Source organism: Dendrobates tinctorius, unplaced genomic scaffold (genome assembly GCF_039654945.1).
Source record: "Dendrobates tinctorius isolate UK_male_01 unplaced genomic scaffold, ASM3965494v1 ptg000113l, whole genome shotgun sequence".
In the NCBI taxonomy this organism is placed as follows: Eukaryota; Metazoa; Chordata; class Amphibia; order Anura; family Dendrobatidae; genus Dendrobates; species Dendrobates tinctorius.
This window is the reverse complement of record NW_027361781.1, coordinates 2,986,494-3,006,903: the sequence shown is the minus strand read 5'-3', so window position 1 is coordinate 3,006,903 and position 20,410 is coordinate 2,986,494. Positions and strand designations below refer to the sequence as shown.

General features: G+C 45.3%; 1 long non-coding RNA gene across 2 annotated transcripts in view; it reads left to right on the top strand.

Annotated features, from left to right (window-relative positions):
* The window catches only part of LOC141101023 (uncharacterized), a 51,321-nt gene extending 32,081 nt beyond the window's left edge, over positions 1-19,240 (top strand). The window contains exons 1-3 of one of the 2 annotated variants that reach the window (XR_012234854.1): positions 8,892-9,157; positions 9,786-9,867; positions 19,037-19,240. This is a non-coding gene — a long non-coding RNA (uncharacterized lncRNA). Of the gene's footprint in view, positions 1-8,891; positions 9,158-9,785; positions 9,868-19,036 lie in introns of those variants that run through there. The other variant, XR_012234853.1, reaches the window with a different exon arrangement.
* Positions 19,241-20,410: the final 1,170 nt, after the last annotated feature.

Sequence of the window (20,410 nt, the reverse complement as noted above, 5' to 3'; positions counted from 1 at the left end):
CTGCTTTTACTGCCATTTTTTGTTTATTTTGCATGGTGTAGCGAGTAAATAAGGATAGATTCAGTCATATTAATTTGCAGAATTGGAAATATTTCTTATGTATGTTGGGTATACGTAGATACCTGGTATTTCGCACACTGGCACGTTATAGGTCTCCGTATACCCTTATACATGGTTCCTTTTCTTTTGCATCAATATTTTCTCTTTTCTGATTCTAATCAAAAGAAGCAAGGTTTCCTATACATTCAGTGCGCAGGCGCCGGACCTCTCTGACCTTTCCCGGCGCCTGTGCACTGCAGTACTTTGTTCTGCCCTCAACAGGGCAGATATAGTACGCCTGTGCAGGAGCCGTGATAGAAGCAAGGAAGAGGATGTCATCGCATGAAGATGGGAGGTGCCGGACCTAGACCCGCAGCACCCATCGGACCGGACCGCCCCCCGGGTGAGTATAATCTAATTTGTTTTTCTTCTCTTTCAGGTTACATCGGGGGCTTATCTACAGCATTACAGAATGCTGTAGATAAGCCCCTAATGGTGGTGGCCGCAGTTTAAATGCGAAAAAAGATGACAGGTTCCCTTTAAACTTTATTTGAAAGGCAAAAATGAGCAACTGCAGTTCTCCTGGAAGGCAAGGAACATGTAACTAGAGATGAGTGGATCTTTTAAAGTTCCAATTTGCCCAAATTTACCACACAATTTTGAATTTTAATTCTCAATTCTGGAAAGCTTGTAATTGCTCAAAAAACACACGTGGGGCAGAGGAAAAAGTGTAAGAGAAAGAGAGAAGACCCAGCTGACCATAAGAGTTTACACTCCAGGGAAAAGACCCTGCTGACCATAAGAGCTTACACTTCACCGAAGAGCCAAGCTTATCTAGTGACTCTGTAGGTGGAAAATGACTCTGCCATACAAACTATGCTCCACTGGGAATCGCTGATCTGTTATGGCTGAGATACTGAAAACACCACTGTACAAGATATAATAATCTGCTAGATGTCATATCTGTAGGGTATTATGAGGAGGCCATTGGGGTCACACAAAGTAACGTCAGCCTCCTCTCTGATGCTTCATGAATGTGAGAAATAGAGCTGGACAAGATTTTTATGTGAACCACGGATCAAATTTCAGAAGATTCACATTGAATTTGTTTTCCATCATTAAACTCTGAAGTCTCACTTGGCCCAAGAGCATAATAAATGTAAGGATTAAAAAATAAATAACTTCACATGCTCTTAGTTGTTCCTCCATGCAGCTCTCCTACCAGCACAATTAGCTCCGTCAAGTCTGGTCTATGAGGGATGAGAAGTATGGGTTTTTTTTTTCGCTGTAGTGAGCGTGGACACTTGAATGGCGTAAGGAACTGTTTGAATGTGGTGAAGCACTCATAGGAATGAGACCTTTTACATCTCCGCTCAGCAACCCTGGAAGCCCGCCTCAGTTCCTTAGTCAGGCTCGTTTGCCAGGGTTCCTTGTTGATTGTGTGATAAGAATATGAAGTTTGTCGTCCTGCGGCATCATTACATCATACAAGGCCTTCAGAGCTCTGAAGGTATGGATTAGGACTATGAAGATTAAGTAGGTAGTTATGTTTAGGAATAACCAGGTGACAGCCAGGGCAAGGTAAGTACCTTTTTAACTACTTTCTTGCCATTGCACATAAGGAAAAAATTCCGAAAATCCAAAAATACATCATTTGAAAGGTAACTCACCAAACCCTGACTGATGCACTGGCAGGATGCAGCAGAGCCCCATTGATAAAGGCTGGGGCAGCACAGGTGCATTCCACTGATGAGGACAGCCAGTAACCCAATATGGTCTGGCTGCCTAGTGGGAAAAAAAAATGCACACAAATAAGGCTTGCATAAGACATAAGTCACACTGATAAGTGTGATGCAAAAGTGTCTGAACAGCCTATTGATGACGCCCATAGTATTAGCAGGCGGGCTGCTCAGCACTGTATACATGCATCACACAGAAAAACCAAGCCAACATGAAGGGCTCTAGCTGCATCCTGCAAAAATGATAGAAAGTGCAAAAAGATAAAAAGATCATCCTGACAGTGCATCAGTCAGGGTTTGGTGAGTTACCTTTCAAATGATGTATTTTTGGAATTTTTTCCTTATGTGCGCTGTTTAGATTTAGTCAGTAGCGTAGCTACCGAGGGGGCGGTGGCCCCGGGCCCCGCGCTCTGATGGGGCCCACCCGAGCTATGCTATGTAACTATATCGGCGTGCAGATCGCGCCGATACAATTACATGCTGCAGCAGGGAGTGAGTCATGTGACCGCTCTTCTGCAGAGGGGAAGGGGAGGTGACTCACCCAATCCTGGCTGAGCGCGCTCTCCTTGAAAGCTCCCTGCTGCAGAGAAGTCATCAGCTCCAGCAGCAGCCTGGACACAGGGGGCTCTGCCTCTGCGTGTGAGCTGAGTTCACTGTCTGCTCTGCACTTGATTGCTTCTGACTGAGAGGAGCCTGAAAGCTGAGGAGCGTGCTGCTCCAGGACCAGTGGACACTGCACACAGCATGGGAATTGATGAGTATCTATGTTAATTACTATTTGAAGTGTCTAATCTGTTGCTTTGGATATATACATACAACTTACTGCTATTTGGGTGTAATATTCATTACATGATGCTCTCCTTACGTGTTACATAGTTTTCAGGCACTTTGCAGCGGTCACTGATGCGCTATATGGCGATGCTTTGTCTTGGCCTGGAAATTTTCTGCACTTTGAGACTGAGAAAAAAACAGGAAAAGTGCAAACTAGAGATCTCACAGCTGGCTGCAGTCATTGAGCTGTGCTGAGAAAGTGGCGCATCCTCCCTGGCAGGCAGAGGGAGGGTTAAACCAGTGTATCGATCACCTTATCTCGCTGTTTGTGCTGGCGTGTAATGATTAACCTACCCGTTACCAGGCTGACAGCGAGTCCTAGAGGATTAGGGTATGTGCACACGTTGTGGATTACTCTGTGGATTTTTCTGCGCGGATTTGGCCAAATCCACAGGTAAATCCGCAGGTTAAATGACCTGCGTTTTACCTACGGATTTAGTGCAGATTTTGTGCAGATTTCCCCTGCGTTTTTACACCTGCGGATTCCTATAATGGAGCAGGTTTCAAAACGCTGCGGATTCCGCACAAAGAATTGATATACTGCAGATTTAAATCTGCAGAAAATCCACAGCATGTGCACTGTGTTTTTTATTTCTCATAGACTGTACTGTACAACGCAGCAGAAACTGCTGCGGATCCGCAGGACCAAATCCACTGCGGATCCGCAGCAGAATCCGCAACGTGTGCACACACCCTAACTAGTGTTTGCTGCTCCCAGAGTGCTCCTGGTTCGCCCTCACACCCAGGGCAGCGGGGTACTCTGTACCGGGCTGGTGTCAGGGGGAAGGTGTCACAGCAGCAGTGACCCGGTCCGTGGCCCTGGGCGCCCAATATCAATGGCGGTGATGTTAATGGTGCTAAAGTTTATTTGAATAGTTCGTGACTAGTGTTGAGCTTTCCGATACCGCAAGTATCGGGTATCGGCCGATATTTGCCGTATCGGAATTCCGATACCGAGTACCGATACTTTTTTCGTATCGGATACCGGAATCGGAAGTCCAAAATGCAATGAGCCACTTTTGTGGCTCTGATTGGCTGCCGAAATGACGTCATCATGATGCGCTGTCTGTGCGCATCATGATACGCCGTCAGTTCGGGCCTGCCGGTGGGCTGTGCCGGCCTGCCGGTGGGCTGTGCCGGCCTGCCGGGGGGCTGTGCAGGCTCCGGGGGTCTGTGCCGGCCTGCCGGTGGTCTGTGCAGGCTTCGGGGGTCTGTGCAGGCATCGTCCGATGGGACTACAAGTCCCATCGGGCGATGCCTGCTACCATGACAGTGATTGACACATTAGCCAATGATGGGACAGTAGTAGTCCCATCATCCGGCTAATGTGTTGAATGTAAAAAAAAAAAAAAAATTTACATGCTACATACATACATACATACATACATACATACATACATACATACAACATGCATACTACATATATACTACATGTAACATACATACTACATGCTACATACATACTACATACATAATACATATATACTACATGCATGCAACATACATACAACATATATACTACATGCATGCAACATATATACTATATATACTACATGTAACATATATACTACATGCTACATACAACATATATACTACATGCATGCAACATGCATACTACATATATACTACATGCTACATACATAATACATATATACTACATGCATGCAATATACATACAACATATATACTACATGCATGCAACATGCATACTACATATATACTATATATACTACATGTAACATACATACTACATATATAATACATGCTACATACATGCTACATACATGCTACATACATGCTACATACATGCTACATACATGCTACATACATGCTACATACATGCTACATACATGCTACATACATGCTACATACATGCTACATACATGCTACATACATGCTACATATATACTACATGCATGCAACATACATACAACATATATACTGCATGCATGCAACATGCATACTACATATATACTATATATACTACATGTAACATACTACATATATACTACATGCTACATACACGCAACATACATGCTACATACATGCACACTACATGCAACATACATGCTACATACATACATATATACCACATGCATGCAACATGCATACTACATATATACTGCATATATACTACATGCATGCAATAGACACACAGTACATATAACATAGAGTACATACTCACCGTCACTTGTCACTTTGATCCCCGAAGCCATTGTCCCCTTGAGGAATAAATATCAAAATAAAAAAACACCAATATACTTACCCCGATCCGCAGAAGTCCACGAGGGTCCCACGTCGATCTTGCATGGAGAGCAGCATCAACTGATGCTACCGTTCTCTACCAGCTCCAGGAATACAATGACGGAAGGTAGGTATCCTTCCGCACTGTATTCCTCCACCACTGTAAAAAAAAAAAAAAAGTCCCTAGTCTCACTTTATGCCATTGCTGCGTGAGAAAGTTCCCACGCAGCTTTTGCCATAAAGTGAGACTAGGGACTTTTTTTTTCAGTGGTGGAGGAATACAGTGCGGAAGGATACCTACCTTCCGTCATTGGATTCCTGGAGCTGGTAGAGAACGGTAGCATCAGCTGATTCTGCTGTTCTCCACGCAAGATCGACGTGGGACCCTCGTGGACTTCTGCGGATCGTGGTAAGTATATTGGTGTTTTTTTATTTTGATATTTATTCCTCAGGCGACAATGCTTCGGGGATCAAAGTGACAAGTGACGGTGAGTATGTACTCTATGTTATATGTACTGTATGTATTGTATGTAGTGTGTATGTTGCATGTATGTAGTGTGTATGTTGCATGTATGTAGTGTGTATGTTGCATGTATGTAGCATGTAGTGTGTATGTTGCATGTATGTAGCATGTATGTATGTTACATGTAGTATGTATGTTGCATGCATGTAGTATATTTTGTATGTATGTTGCATGCATGTATTATGTATGTAGTATGTAGCATGTATGTAGTATGCATGTAGTATATATGTAGTATGTATGTTACATGTAGTATGCATGTTGTATGTATGTATGTATGTAGCATGTAAATTTTTTTTTTTTTTTTTTTTTTTTTTTTTTTCATTCAACACATTAGCCGGATGATGGGATTACTACTGTCCCATCATTGGCTAATGTGTCAATCACTGTCATGGTAGCAGGCATCGCCCGATTGGGACTTGTAGTCCCATCGGACGATGCCTGCACAGACCCCCGGAGCCTGCTGCACAGCCCCCCGGCAGGCCGACACAGCCCCCCGGCAGGCCGGCACAGACCACCGGAGCCTGCACAGCTCCCCGGCAGGCCGGCACAGCCCCCCGGCAGGCCGGTACAGACCACCGGAGCCTGCACAGACCACCGGCAGGCCGGCACAGCTCTCCGGCAGGCCGGCACAGACCCCCGGAGCCTGCACAGACCACCGGCAGGCCGGCACAGCTCCCCAGCAGGCCTGCACAGACCACCGGAGCCTGCACAGACCCCCCGGCAGGCCGGCACAGCTCCCCGGCAGGCCGGCACAGCCCCCCGAAAGGCCCGTACAGACCCCAGAGAGGCTGTACAACGCAAAAATAGGGTTTTTCTTATTCCGATACCGGAAGTCCCATAGACTTGAATGGGACTTCCGGTATCGGAATCGGCGATACCCGATTATTTTTTTTAAATCGGCCGATACCATCCGATCCGATACTTTTAAGTATCGGACGGTATCGCTCAACACTATTCGTGACGCCACCCATGGTGATTGGCAAGGGAGATGGTAAGCCAGCGCTGCATGCAGAGCCGCTGGGACTGATGGTGTGGTGCAGCAAAGATGGTATAGCTCCCCACAGGTGGAGCTGTAGTCCCAGGGCAGTGTGGGTGCAATGGATGAGGAGAGGCGCAGAGTGGTATAGATGCTGTTACTCAGATGTAGCAGTGCTGAAGGTGTTAACGGCGAATGAATGGAGGACACCAGGGCTTGCAGTTTCAAAGCTTTACTCACAGTTCGTAGTACCCACTGGTGCCTGCCTCCGTGCCGTGTCCTCCAGGGTAGAGACTCAATCAACCTCCCGGGCAAGTCAGGGTTCTCCTCTCCAACACTCCGCCAACATGTGCCTTTCGTGAACGACTCCTCTATCGCGCCTTTTAGTGTGAAGAACTCCAGTACCGTAGTTCTCTGGAATTCCTCCTGTCAGATGTTCCTAGAACCTTACTTGTATGACAGACAGCTGTAGCCTCTATCGGGGACTCCCTTCTCAGAAGTCCTGGCTCTCTATCCAGTTGCTGTTGTGTTCCAAGTCTTTGATGGGAGTAGTGCATTTACAGCCAACTACTCCACCGGTGTCTGCTGCAGAACCATAAGTGTCCATACAACCTCGGGGACCGGGCCCCGGCCTTGCGCTGAGAACCTATAGGCAGGGTTCCTCTTCCAACCCACAACTCCTCTCTGTTCTCCTACTCCTTTGTTCTGCACTGTTCCTTCTCTCTCTTATGGAAGCTGAGGTTGCAGGTCTACGTCCTTCTCTTTCTCATCTCTTTCCCGTGCCAGCTGGCTCAGATCACTGAGGCAGCTGCAGCACTCTTTCTAAACTGATCTTAAAATGAACTCAAAATTAACTTCAGAACTGAACTTCTCTGGGACTGACCTTCTGTCAGACTGACCTACAATTCTTCACTCCCCCTCCCCCTTTTATACTAACTCCACCCACCTCCCAGCACATCTCATGTTACAAAGCAGGGTTCCACGAAGGGTGCTCTGCTACCCCCAGCCTGAAGCTGCTAGGCAGACCTACTGAACTATCCTGTGTGTGGGATGCAGGTGTTGGAGTGTGGAAAGGAGTTCCCAACTTACCTAGGCGGTGGGGCACTACACCTTAGGAGAAGGTGCAGTACCTCTGTGGCGACTGAGCCTCAGGGGCACCACACTCCTACTGGGAAGTTAAGTCTGGCACTTGTAGTGCAACAGCAGCAGTTAGTGCTTGATGACAAATAGCTGTGGAATAGTGTTTTTCTATACAGCGATTGTTAGTGGCATGGACATTTTACTAGTGTGATATAATATACTAGCCGAAGAGCCCGGCGCTGCCCAGGCATAGTAACTGTGGTAAGTTATAGAAAATTATAATTATCCTCCATCCCATAGTCCCGTGCCCATATACCCATCATACATATCCTCCATCCCATAGTCGAGTGCCCATATACCCATCACACATCCTCCATCCCATAGTCCCATGCCCATATACCCATCATACATATCCTCCATCCCATAGTCCCGTGCCCATATACCCATCATACATATTCTCCATCCCATAGTCCCGTGCCCATATACCCATCATACATATTCTCCATCCCATAGTCCCATGCCCATATACCCATCATACATATTCGCCATCCCATAGTCGAGTGCCCATATACCCATCACACATCCTTCATCTCATAGTTCCATGCCCATATACCCATCATACATATCCTCCATCCCATAGTCCCGTGCCCATATACCCATCATACATATCCGTTATCTCATAGTCCTGTGCCCATATGCCGTCATACATATCCTCCATCCTATAGTCCAGTGCCCATATACTCATCACACATCCTCCATCCCATAGTCCCGTTCCCATATACCCGGACCATCATACATATCCTCCATCCCATAGTCCAGTGCCCATATACCCATCACACATCCTCCATCCCATAGTCAACCATTATGACATCATAATGAGCGGCGGCAGGGCTTGCAACCTATGATGACATCAGCGTCGCCATGGCAACCATTGTGACATCATAATGAGGGGCGGTGCTTGATACGCAAACACTGTTTCCCCAGTATGCAAATAGGGGCATTATGACATCATAATGAGGGGCGGGGCTTGACACATACACACTTTTTCCCCCAGTATGTAGATAGGGGCAAAATTGTTTGGTGAATTGGAACGTGCGGGGTTAAAATTTCGCCTCACAACATAGCTCAGGACGCTCTCGGGGTCCAGACGTGCAACTGTGCCAAATTTTGTGACTGTAGCTGCGACGGTGCGGATGCCAATCCCGGACATACACACACACACACACACACACACACACACACACACACACACACACTTTGAGCTTTATATATTAGATTAGTATCAGTAATGCAGGTGACTTATTGTTGGAGTGAATCCTACAATGTGGTGAGCTACAGGGGGAGGGAGGTCACCCCGGAACCAGCGCTTTGAGGGGACCCACCCACAGCACACTGATAGTGTTACATTCTGCGGCAGATCAGGCAGAATCGATCTCCCTGCTCTGCCACCCGGCCGCTATGGGGCCCGTGAGCAGGTGCAGGGGCCTTGCGCCAGCAGTGGGTTGACACCTGTCATTGCAAAATAAATTGTGTTGGCTGGATGCCATTTCAGCTGACTACATTGATGAGAGGAGCATTATGCTCCCTCTCCAATCATCCCCCTCTCATCAGCTTCTGATGTCACTAACGCCAACACTGACAGGGGGTCGCAATGTCGTCACTACTCGGAGCCTACAGTCTGGAGATGTGTGGGAGCTCGCAGCAGTGAAGAAACCAGGAGGAAAGGTGAGTTTTGGATTTTTTTTATGAGGCTGCCTATGGGGTGCATTATATAAAGGGCTGCATTATTCTATAGGGTCTGCCTATGGGGAGTGCATTATACTATAGTGAACTTGTCTGGCACATTATACTATATGGAGGCTATCTAGTGGGCCATCATACAGTGTGGAGATTACAGTGTTGGAGCTATCAAACAATTTGGGGAATAATAAGCGGTCAGTATATATACAGTGAGGGGGGATTAGATTGTGTATAAGAGAGCATCATACAGTGTATAGGGGAGCATCATACAGTGTATAGGGGAGCTGTACAGGGGGAGACTCATGACATTATTAAATGTAAAGTGGGCACTTATTGTTATAGGGAACTCAGGTAACTGTGACTGTCAAAGGGGCACAATTGGCGCTATTACTTTCTAGGGGACAAAATATGGGCACTGTTTTCGAGAGTTGCTTTAGAATTTAGAGGACACAGAGAACCACACAGCAGGTACAGTTAAAGGGACACATACAGCAGTAGCGGCTCAGCATTGGGGTATCAGCAGGGTAAGGAGTTTGTGCAGGTAGGGAGTAGTCCCATTGGTGACAGTGCTGCAAATGAGACTTGAAATTAATCTTTGTTGTAATCTCTGCAGAGGAGTCCTGGCTGGAAGAAGTTGTCATGTTGGTCTGGGCCAGATGGAAAAGTGAACGATTCCATCAGAAAGAACGTCAGCTGTAAGTTACCATCTGTAACTGTGCTGTGATCTCTTATACGGTATGTTGTGTAGGACAGGTATCTACCACTCACTATATGGTGGTAATATCAATATTGGTCTTTATTTAGAAATCATATTCAGCAACAGCGCGGTCCTCTGCTGAGGTTCCCCTCCACTATTATTGTGTGTCACCGAGTTGTAATCAAGGTTACCTGATTGGGGGCCCACTCAGAAGTTTTGCCCCCCCCCCCCCCCCCCCCCCGAACCGAAACCCTAGCTACGCCTCTGGATTTAGTGTTAGGGACTCACAATATCTGGGGACCCTTGACGTTGGGTTGTGAGCTTATCTGCTTTGGCCAAAATAGTTACTAATACCCCATATGTTTTTATCTTTTTGCACTTTTTATCATTTTTGCAGGAAGCAGCTAGAGCCCTTCATGTTGGCTTGGTTTTTCTGTGTGATGCATGTATATAGTGCAGAGCAGCCCGCCTGCTAATACTATGGGCGTCATCAATAGGCTGTTCAGACACTTTTGCATCACACTTATCAGTGTGACTTATGTCCTATGCAAGCCTTATTTGTGTGCATTTTTTCCCACTAGGCAGCCAGACCATATTGGGTTACTGGCTGTCCTCATCAGTGGAATGCACCTGTGCTGCCCCAGCCTTTATCAATGGAGGTCTACTGCATCCTGCTAGTGCATCAGTCAGGGTTTGGTGAGTTACCGTTCAAATGATGTTACTTTCTTGCCATGAAACAGATTCTTGCAAAGACCAATATTTTGTGAAATTATATGCAAATTTGATTCTATTCAATGTTTAGTATTATGGGAAAATTACAATATTGCAAGAAACTGGTTTCATTTGGATGGCAGAGAATTTGCTCACAGTAATGCAAATGCAGAGAAAAGTAGGATTTGTGAGGCCAGCAAACCCTGTAACAAGTGGACCAGCTTTATTGCTCCTACAATGTCACTGCGCAGCTACAGAGTGTAGATTCACTAAATGTATATGTTCGTTTCAGGGACTTGACATGCTGACTTCAAATTAACACTAGAGTAAAATTGTAAATGTTAAAGTTATAAAACCTTCCACATCAGTCTTAAAAGGGAAACTTCAAAAGTGCAATGTACATCTATGGTACTAAAAGGTTATAAGAAACTTTTCTTCTTATAACTATATTACCATTGTTAATGTACATATAATACTGCGTTTATGTACAAAAACATAACCACTGAAATACTGTCCCCTATGTACAAGAATATAACTACTATAAAACTGCTCCTATGTGCAAGAATATAACTACTATAATACTGCCCCCTATGTACAAGAATATAACTACCATAATACTGCCCTATGTACAGGAATATAACTATTATAATACTGCTGCTATGTACAAGAATATAACTATCATAATACTGCTGCTATGTACAAGAATATAACTATTAGAATACTGCCCCTATGTACAAGAATATAACTATTAGAATACTGCCCCTATGTACAAGAATATAACTATTATAATACTGCTCCTATGTACAGGAATATAACTACTATAATACTGCTCCTATGTACAGGAATATAACTACTATAATACTGCCCTATGTACAAGAATATAACTATTATAATACTGCCCCTATGTACAAGAATATAACTTCTATAATACTGCCCCTATGTACAAGAGTATAACTACTATAATACTGCCCCTATGTACAAGAGTATAACTACTATAATACTGCCTCTATGCACAAGAATATAACTACTATAATACTGCTCCTATGTACAAGAGTATAACTACTATAATACTGCCCCTATGTACAAGAGTATAACTACTATAATACTGCCTCTATGTACAAGAATATAACTACTATAATACTGCTCCTATGTACATGAATATAACTTATTATTATTATTATTTATTATTATAGCGCCATTCATTCCATGGCGCTTTACATGTGAGGAGGGGTATACATAATACATACAAGTACAGTAATCCTAAACAATACAAGTCACGACTGGTACAGCATGAGAGAGGACCCTGCCCGTGAGGGCTCACAATCTACAACGGGATGGGTGAGGATACAGTAGGTGAGGGTAGAGCTGGTTGTGCAGCGGTTTGGTGGATCGGTGGTTACTGCAAGTTGTAGGCTTGTCGGAAGAGGTAGGTCTTCAAGTTCTTTTTGAAGGTTTCCATGGTAGGCGAGAGTCTGATATGTTGTGGTAGAGAGTGCCAGAGTAGAGGGGATGCGCGGGAGAAATCTTGTATGCGATTGTGGGAAGAGGAGATAAGAGGGGAGTACAGAAGGAGATCTTGTGAGGATCAGAGGTTTCGTGCAGGTAAGTACCGGGAGACTAGGTCACAGATGTACGGAGGACTCAGGTTGTGGATGGCTTTGTATGTCATGGTTAGGGTTTTGAACTGGAGTCTTTGGGTAATGGGGAGCCAGTGCAGGGATTGACAGAGGGGGGAGGCCGGGGAATAGCGGGGGGACAGGTGGATTAGTCGGGCAGCAGAGTTAAGAATAGATTGGAGGGGTGCGAGAGTGTTAGAGGGGAGGCCACAGAGCAGGAGGTTGCAGTAGTCAAGGAGGGAGATGATGAGGGCATGGACTAGGGTTTTTGCAGATTCTTGGTTGAGGAATGTACAGATCCGTGAAATATTTTTGAGTTGAAGTCGGCAGGAAGCGGAAAGGGCTTGAATATGTGGTTTGAAGGAGAGATCAGTGTCAAGGATAACCCCGAGGCAGCGAGCTTGTGGGACTGGAGAGAGTGGGCAGCCATTTACTTTAATGGATAGGTCTGTTGGGGGGGTCACGTGAGATGGGCGAAAGATGATTAATTCTGTTTTGTCCATATTAAGTTTTAGAAATCTAGCGGAGAAGAAGGATGAAATAGCAGACAGACATTGAGGGATTCTGTTTAGTAGGGAGGTGATATCTGGTCCAGAGATGTAGATCTGTGTGTCATCAGCATAGAGATGATACTGAAAGCCATGAGATTCTATGGGCTGTCCAAGGCCGAAGGTGTAAACGGAGAAGAGCAGGGGCCCTAGGACTGAACCTTGCGGGACTCCAACTGATAGGGGGCGCGGTGAGGAGGTGGTGTGCGAATGGGAGACGCTGAATGTCCGGTCTGCTAGGTGTGACACAATCCAAGATAGGGCCAAGTCTGTGATACCAAGAGATGAGAGGGTCTGTAGTAATAGGGAATGGTCCACTGTGTCAAAGGCAGAGGACAGGTCCAGGAGGAGGAGGACAGAGTAGTGTCGCTTGGCCTTGGTGACTAGTAGGTCATTGGTGACCTTAGTTAGGGCAGTTTCAGTGGAGTGGTGTGGCCGGAAGCTGGATTGCAAGTGGGCAAGGAGGGAGCAAGAAGAGTGGTGGGAGGAAAGTTCAAGATGGACATGTTGTTCCAGTAGTTTTGATGCATAGGGGAGAAGTGATATAGGGCGATAGCTAGAGAGGATGGGTCAAGAGAGGGCTTTTTGAGGATAGGTGTGATTTAAGGCATGTTTAAAGCTTGAGGGGAAAACACCAGTGATAGGTTGAAGAGATGGGTTATGTCATGGTCACTGTGTGTCTGGGCGCAGGTGTTACCGCAAGGCGAACCCATAACACACGTGACCCTGGATACACCGCCTCCAGTGGGGCGCATTTAAATAATAAAAACGTGCAGGTGGATACGCCGCCTCCACCTGGCGAATTTAGGTATTACACGTTATACATACAAATAATCAAATAATAAAGGGGGAACCTGGGAAACTTTAACAATGGTGGGCCCTGCAATAGGGAAAAGGGAATTGGAGACCTCCTGAGCTCCCCTGAGCCAGTGTCCCTGCACTCCTAACATTCCCTATGCCGGTTTCGCACCGGGCGCCGCACGCGTACCTCAACGCCCTTGCTCACCCTGACCCTAAACCCTCACTAGGGAATGGGTCGGTGCAGGGACACTGGCTCAGGGGAGCTCAGGAGGTCTCCAATTCCCTTTTCCCTATTGCAGGGCCCACCATTGTTAAAGTTTCCCAGGTTCCCCCTTTATTATTTGATTATTTGTATGTATAACGTGTAATACCTAAATTCGCCAGGTGGAGGCGGCGTATCCACCTGCACGTTTTTATTATTTAAATGCGCCCCACTGGAGGCGGTGTATCCAGGGTCACGTGTGTTATGGGTTCGCCTTGCGGTAACACCTGCGCCCAGACACACAGTGACCATGACATTATCACAGGCCCTACAGTTTTTTTTTTTTCTGGTGAGCTTTGGCCATGTGGAGACCGCTGAGTAATTGCTGCCGGGCCTCACTGATGTGAGTGGGGAGCGGCAAGGTGTTTAGAGCCGCTGCAGCAGCAGTTATCACGGTCTGGGGCCTCTGCTCAGATAACCAGAGAAAAAAAAAAAAAAGGCGGCTGCGGTCTGGCAAAAGCCCCTAGAGTCGCTGCTGGGGAGCGGGACTTGCTCTCGCACGGGGAGGTACCCAGGCAGGTGGGAGGAATGGTGCCCCACGGAGCTGCCTGGTATTCCCCGAGGTGAAGGGGTACGCCCCTGTGGTGAGCTGACTGGTGTGATAGTCCGCGGGGTTTACGCCATATCTTCTATGCCATCGAAGAAGCCGCCCTCCTGGTCGTGTGGAGGCGACCAGCGAGAGTATATTTCCTCCATTTCCCCGTCCCCTTCTCCTCCAGGTGTGTGCAGCAGGTGTGCTGCGGGGGAGTAGGGACAGATCTCTACCCTCGCCATTGACCAACCCTAGGAGGCGCAGTCCTCATGGTGAAAGTGTTGGAGGGTGTGTCCCTTGGTGAATAGTGGGGGTGTGAGTGTGGTGACACAGGGGGACGCCTCTGTTGTCAAGTTCAGAGTGAGTTCACCAAAAAATGACAAACTAATGTGTGTAATAAACGTTCAGGTCCGGACCTGTGTGTGAACGAGCGTGTATGTGTGCCACTAAAAAACATCTTGTGGAAATGTGTTGTGGAGTCTGATCAGCTCTTAGCATACATACACATACATAATCTCGTTCCCCAGGTCGGCGCTGAGGAGATGAGTCGTGCCTCCAAAATGAACATGTATTGCCAATACCAGCGGTGCGTTTGTCATTAACCTGAAGTGTCAGGTAGTGGTGGGGTGAACTCGGGATCTGGGCATCCCCGCTGTAGGTGTTTCCCTAATTAGGGGTGGTCTTGAGGGTCCAGAGGCCCCTCATTAAGGGGGGGGTACTGTCATGATCTGAAGTGATCTGACAGTTTTAAATCACTGGGTGAACTTTTTTTACTTTGGAAAGTTCCAAGGTGTCTTGACTGTCCCCGGTGGTGGTTAGCAGTATTGCACTTTAGGTTTTTGTGCACTTAATTAGGGATCAGGTGTGACACCCTATAAAGGTGTGCTAGGGGGTGCAATCACTGCCTGTGATATTGTGAGTTTGTGTTCACTCTGTTTTTGGAGAGCCTGGATGAAGGATGGAGCTGGTGAGGAGTCCTGCGCAGCTTAGCCAGGGGGGATGTGTTTCAGCTATGGTGTCTGGACGAAGGGCTGGCATGGCGTGGTGGAGTCACAGTGATGTGTCAGCGGGAAGTGTCTGCATGGGCTGGTGGAGTGGCGACTATGGAGAGTGGCACTCACCATGTGGGACTTGGCCGCTGAGCTGGACTCAAGCATGCTCGACTTCGTGTCAGAAGCTGAACTCATCCTTGGGACTCTGGTTCTAAGCAGCTGCAACTGGTGTTGGACTCTGCTCCAAGGTTGCACTAAGGTGAAGGATCCTGTTATGGTGATGGATCCGGGTGGAGGAGAAGATCCACTCAGGTGGAGGGCTCTGTTGCTAGGAGCGCACGCAACAGAGCAAAGCTAAGTGGTGTTCCCCCTGTATTGTCTCTTTCCTCATGTGTGTTATTAGTGCAGTGGTGGGATTAGTTTCCGCACCGACCTATTCCCTAGTGAGGGCTTAGGGTCAGGGCGAGCTAGGGCGTTGAGGTACGCGTGCGGCGCCCGGTGCGAAACCGGCATAGGGAACGTTAGGAGTGCTGGGACACTGGCTCAGGGGAGCTCAGTAGGTCTCCAATTCCCTTTTCCCTATTGCAGGGCCCACCATTGTTAAAGTTACCCAGGTTCCCCCCTTTATTATTTAAATGTGCCTTACTGGAGGCGGTGTTTCCAGATATTGTATGTATAACGTGTAATACCTAAATTCGCCAGGTGGAGGCGGCGTATCCACCTGCACGTTTTTATTATTTAAATGCGCCCCACTGGAGGCGGTGTATCCAGGGTCACGTGTGTTATGGGTTCGCCTTGCGGAAACATCTGCGTCCTGACACACGTGATCATGACAGGTTAGGGTTGGGATGAAGACTGTGGTGAGGTTTGGGATGAAGTGGGATGGGATCGGGTCAAGTGCACAGGTAGTGAGATGTGATCTTGAGAGTAGAGTGGAGAGTATATACTATACTGCATGCACAACATAAAGAAGGATTTTTCCAGCGTCTCCAGGAGATAAAATAATTGCTTTATTGAGAATATAAAATCTTCATACCATCAGGTAAAAATGACATAAAGAGGCGTATGGAGGGGAGCAATTTCCTACGCGTTTCACCCTGAAAGGGCTTAATCATGGAATGCGTAAGAAAGGTCTCCAAGCAAATATTTAAACACATCAAGAAAACAGGTGAACCAATTAGGTAAAAAACACACCCATTCGTTTAGCATGAAGAGAAAAAAAAAAAAAAAAAAAAACCAAAACAAATTTAAATCAACTGTGCAAAGGATGGAGACCAACACACAAAAAAAAATTGTAATAACAAAAAAGATGAGCGGAAAAAAGAGAAAAAAAAGAAAAAATACTAGTGTATAATGTAAACAGTTAAAAAACACATAGTAATGTTATAAAGAAGCCATAGTATATTTTGATGGTGCTATAACAAGAGTCTTGCGATTTACAAACAATTTATGTACAATTTATTGACAAAAAGGGAAAAAAAAAAAAAAAAAACCCAGAAAAAAAATAAAAAAATTAATCCTTCTTTATGTTGTGCATGCACTATACACCCGGGTCAGGGTGTTTCCATGCGTCGGAGGTGTGATCAGGAGTGAAGAGGGGTGAGCTGAATACTTCTTGTTTGAGTATATACTATACTCTCCACTCAACTCCTACTATAATACTGCTCCTATGTACAAGAATATAACTACTATAATACTGTCCCCTATGTACAAGAATATAACTACTATAATACTGTCCCCTATGTACAAGAATATAACTACTATAATACTGCTCCTATGTACAAGAATATAACTACTATAATACTGCTCCTATGTACAAGAATATAACTACTATAATACTGCTCCCTATGTACAAGAATATAACTGCTATAATATTGCCCCTATATACAAGAATATAACTACTATAATATTGCCCCTATATACAAGAATATAACTACTATAATACTACCCCTATATACAAGAATATAACTACTATAATACTGCTCCTATGTACAAGAATATAACTACTATAATACTGGGAGCTATGAACAATATTCATATTACTGGGCTTGCTCTGTAATTTTAATTTGAGACATGCATATAGAGAAACATATGAAAAATATTTTTTCTCTGAGCTCTTTACACTCCCTCACTCACTTATAGATTGCCGTCATTTTCACACATTAAACCTGGGATTTTATGACTGCATTAAAACAGACAAAATCCACCTCTCTCTGACACACAGAAGTGTTATACAAAGTCTGATCACTGCACAGAACATTTTTTTTTTTTTTTGCAGATACTAACATTAAATTGCAACTTTACCCGCCTTGCCAGGAATTTGTTGCCGCACACATGTGCTTCTAATTAATACCGCTTTCATGTCCTGCATGATATTTATAAACGATGGATTTATGGCACAAGTCCGCTCGGCTTCCTTTTTCATATCTGCTTTCCTTTGGCTTGCAAAACATTTAGAAAAATCTTGAAGTGTATAGATTTATAAGTATATTAATCTGGGATTTTTTTTTTTTTACTTTTTTTTTAACATTTACTAAAACTAAAAGGTCCTTTGTTCAGACTACAGTTGAAATTCAGAATCCGGGACCGTAATTTTGTTTATAGGAAATCCTTAATAAAGCACCTTTAGTGTTTCCATCTGGAATTCTCCCAGGACGATTTTTATTTTTTTTTTTATTTTTTTTTTTAGTTGAATAAGTATGAAGAAAAGCGAATGTGCGTTCCCAAGATTCATAGTCATTCCAGATCAAATTCAATAGATTTTGGCAAGAGTTTCAAAAACACAAATACAGTGTTTTCGATCTCCCGCTGCGAAGCCTCCAGCTGTGCAAGTCTGGTCGAGGCACTTTGTGAAAATCCTAAAAACCCTATTAAATTCATGATATACGATACGTTCCTTTTTTTTTTCCAGACTAACTTTCCACCTAACTGTCTACAAAGATAGATTTTAACTGGAAATGTTACATAAACCGAGCTGTGTTTTTACTTGTTGCCAAATGTCCTTTTGCACTTTGAGTCGAAAGAATTTTTGAAAAAAAAAAAAAAAATTTTTTTTCTTGTCAATTCACAGCTACACGTCAGGAAACGGATCATGACAGCCCACGTTGTCTTTTAGTTTCTGTCGCTTAATTTAATTCAGCTGGTTGTTTTACTGACCCAAGCGTAATTAAATCGCAGGAGGGGGTTCGATGACTGCGTAGTGGAAAGGTAGTTCATCTCCCGGAGGACCACTCTCCTCGTCTGCTTAAATCAAGGAAAGAAAAGGGGTGAAAACACTTTCCAGTAGAACCGAAAATCTGGAGTTTTATGCACTTAGGTCATTTCCTATTGAGCTATAATTCACATCATTAAAGTTGAAGTTTACTTTGGAGCAAACAACGAGGAACAGCTTTTTATGGATCTTTCCAATTTTTGGGCGATTAAATTTCACACGGTTTGCGAACAAAAAGGTTACACAGATATAAAACATCAACATGATGGTGGTACAGATTATTGATGGAGTTTTTGATGGAAGTAGAGTCAGAGGTATTCTTCTTATTATTGAATTTCATAGAAAATACTATTTATTTTAGGGGGGAAAAAAATCATTTCAAATAACAATGTTTCAAAAATAAAAAAAAAAATAATAAAAATGAGTAATGGATTGAAACCATTTCTTTTTTAATAATAAAAACAACTAAGGTTCATTTATCAATTTTCTTGCAGGTTGCAATGTAGCCATGAATGGATTCATCAGGAACATCACCAGGTGAACAAAGGTTGTAGTGATATAAAGTTCCTGGGTAAAAATAAGGTCCAAACACAACCACCAGGTATCCACCAGTCACTGCATGGGAGCAAGAAAGTCTCAATTAAAAAGAAATGGCTGTAATAAAAATTGGCTAGAATAAATGGGAAATAAAAGGAGTATCCAGGACCATTTTTTTTAACTATGGGCCTAAAAACTAACAGGCAGGTAGCTGCTAACTACCTACCTTATACTCGGCACTGGTACAGAGCGGTCATTGATAGCAGCTCATCCTCTTCCAGGCTGTTCTGTCCACATAGTGTTTTGCATATTTCCCATAAGGGATGGGGGCAGTGCTCTAGAATCACTGCGTTGAGAAACATGTGATGGTGTCTCCGCAGTGTTGGATGTTGATCTCCATGGGTTCATTCATCCTCATTTTTCAGAGTCTTCTACTAGGCATTGCTCCTACTGGCCAGTTTCCTACTCCACACTGATGAGGGGCAATACCCCGAAACAGCTGTCTGTGGATGGATACCATGTTTTGGCATAGGTGGTTTCCTTCATTGGAGACTGCCCTTCCCGTGGTTGTTCCTTCCCGGTGAAAGACCTGGCTAGTCATTGCTTGCGTTGAGAAACATGTGATGGTGTCTCCGTGGCTTGTGTTTTGCATGTTTTTACATATTTCCCATAAGGGATGGGGGCATTGCTCTAGAGCAGGGGTCCCCAACCGCCGGTCCGCGGCCCAGCACCGGGCCGTTGCAGTGCCCTTGCCGGTCCGCGGACACAAGGGGAGCCAGGGGCGGTCAGTGGCGTAGCGGGGGCTGGGGCGGCGTGTGTAGCGGCGGCAGGGAGTGATCCAAGCAGCTCCGCTGCCTGCAAGAGGGAATAGCAGGAGCGGAGCTGCAAGGACCCGTCCAGCTTCCTGCCCGCCGCCCGCGCTTCCTGTCTCTGACACAGAGAGGAGCGCGGCCGCTGCTGTGTCAGAGCGAGGAAGTGCGGGCGGTGGGCAGGTGAGAGGAGAGGTGGTGTCTGTGTGTGTGTGTGTGTGTGTGTGTGTGTGTGTGTGTGTGTGTGTGTGTGTGTGTGTGTGTGTGTGTGTGTGTGTGTGTGTGTGTGTGTGTGTGTGTGTGTGTGTGTGTGTGTGTACGTACGTATAATATGTGTGTATGTGTGTGTGTGTGTGTGTGTGTGTGTTGGTCTGTGTTTGTGTAGCCTGGCCCTGGAGGAGATGGGGACATGAGGAGAAGGCCATGAGGGAAGTGATGGAGAGACAGCAGTGATGGGGTGAAGGCAATGATGGGGAGAGGGGAGTGATGGGCTGAAGGCAATGATGGGGAGAGGGGAGTGAT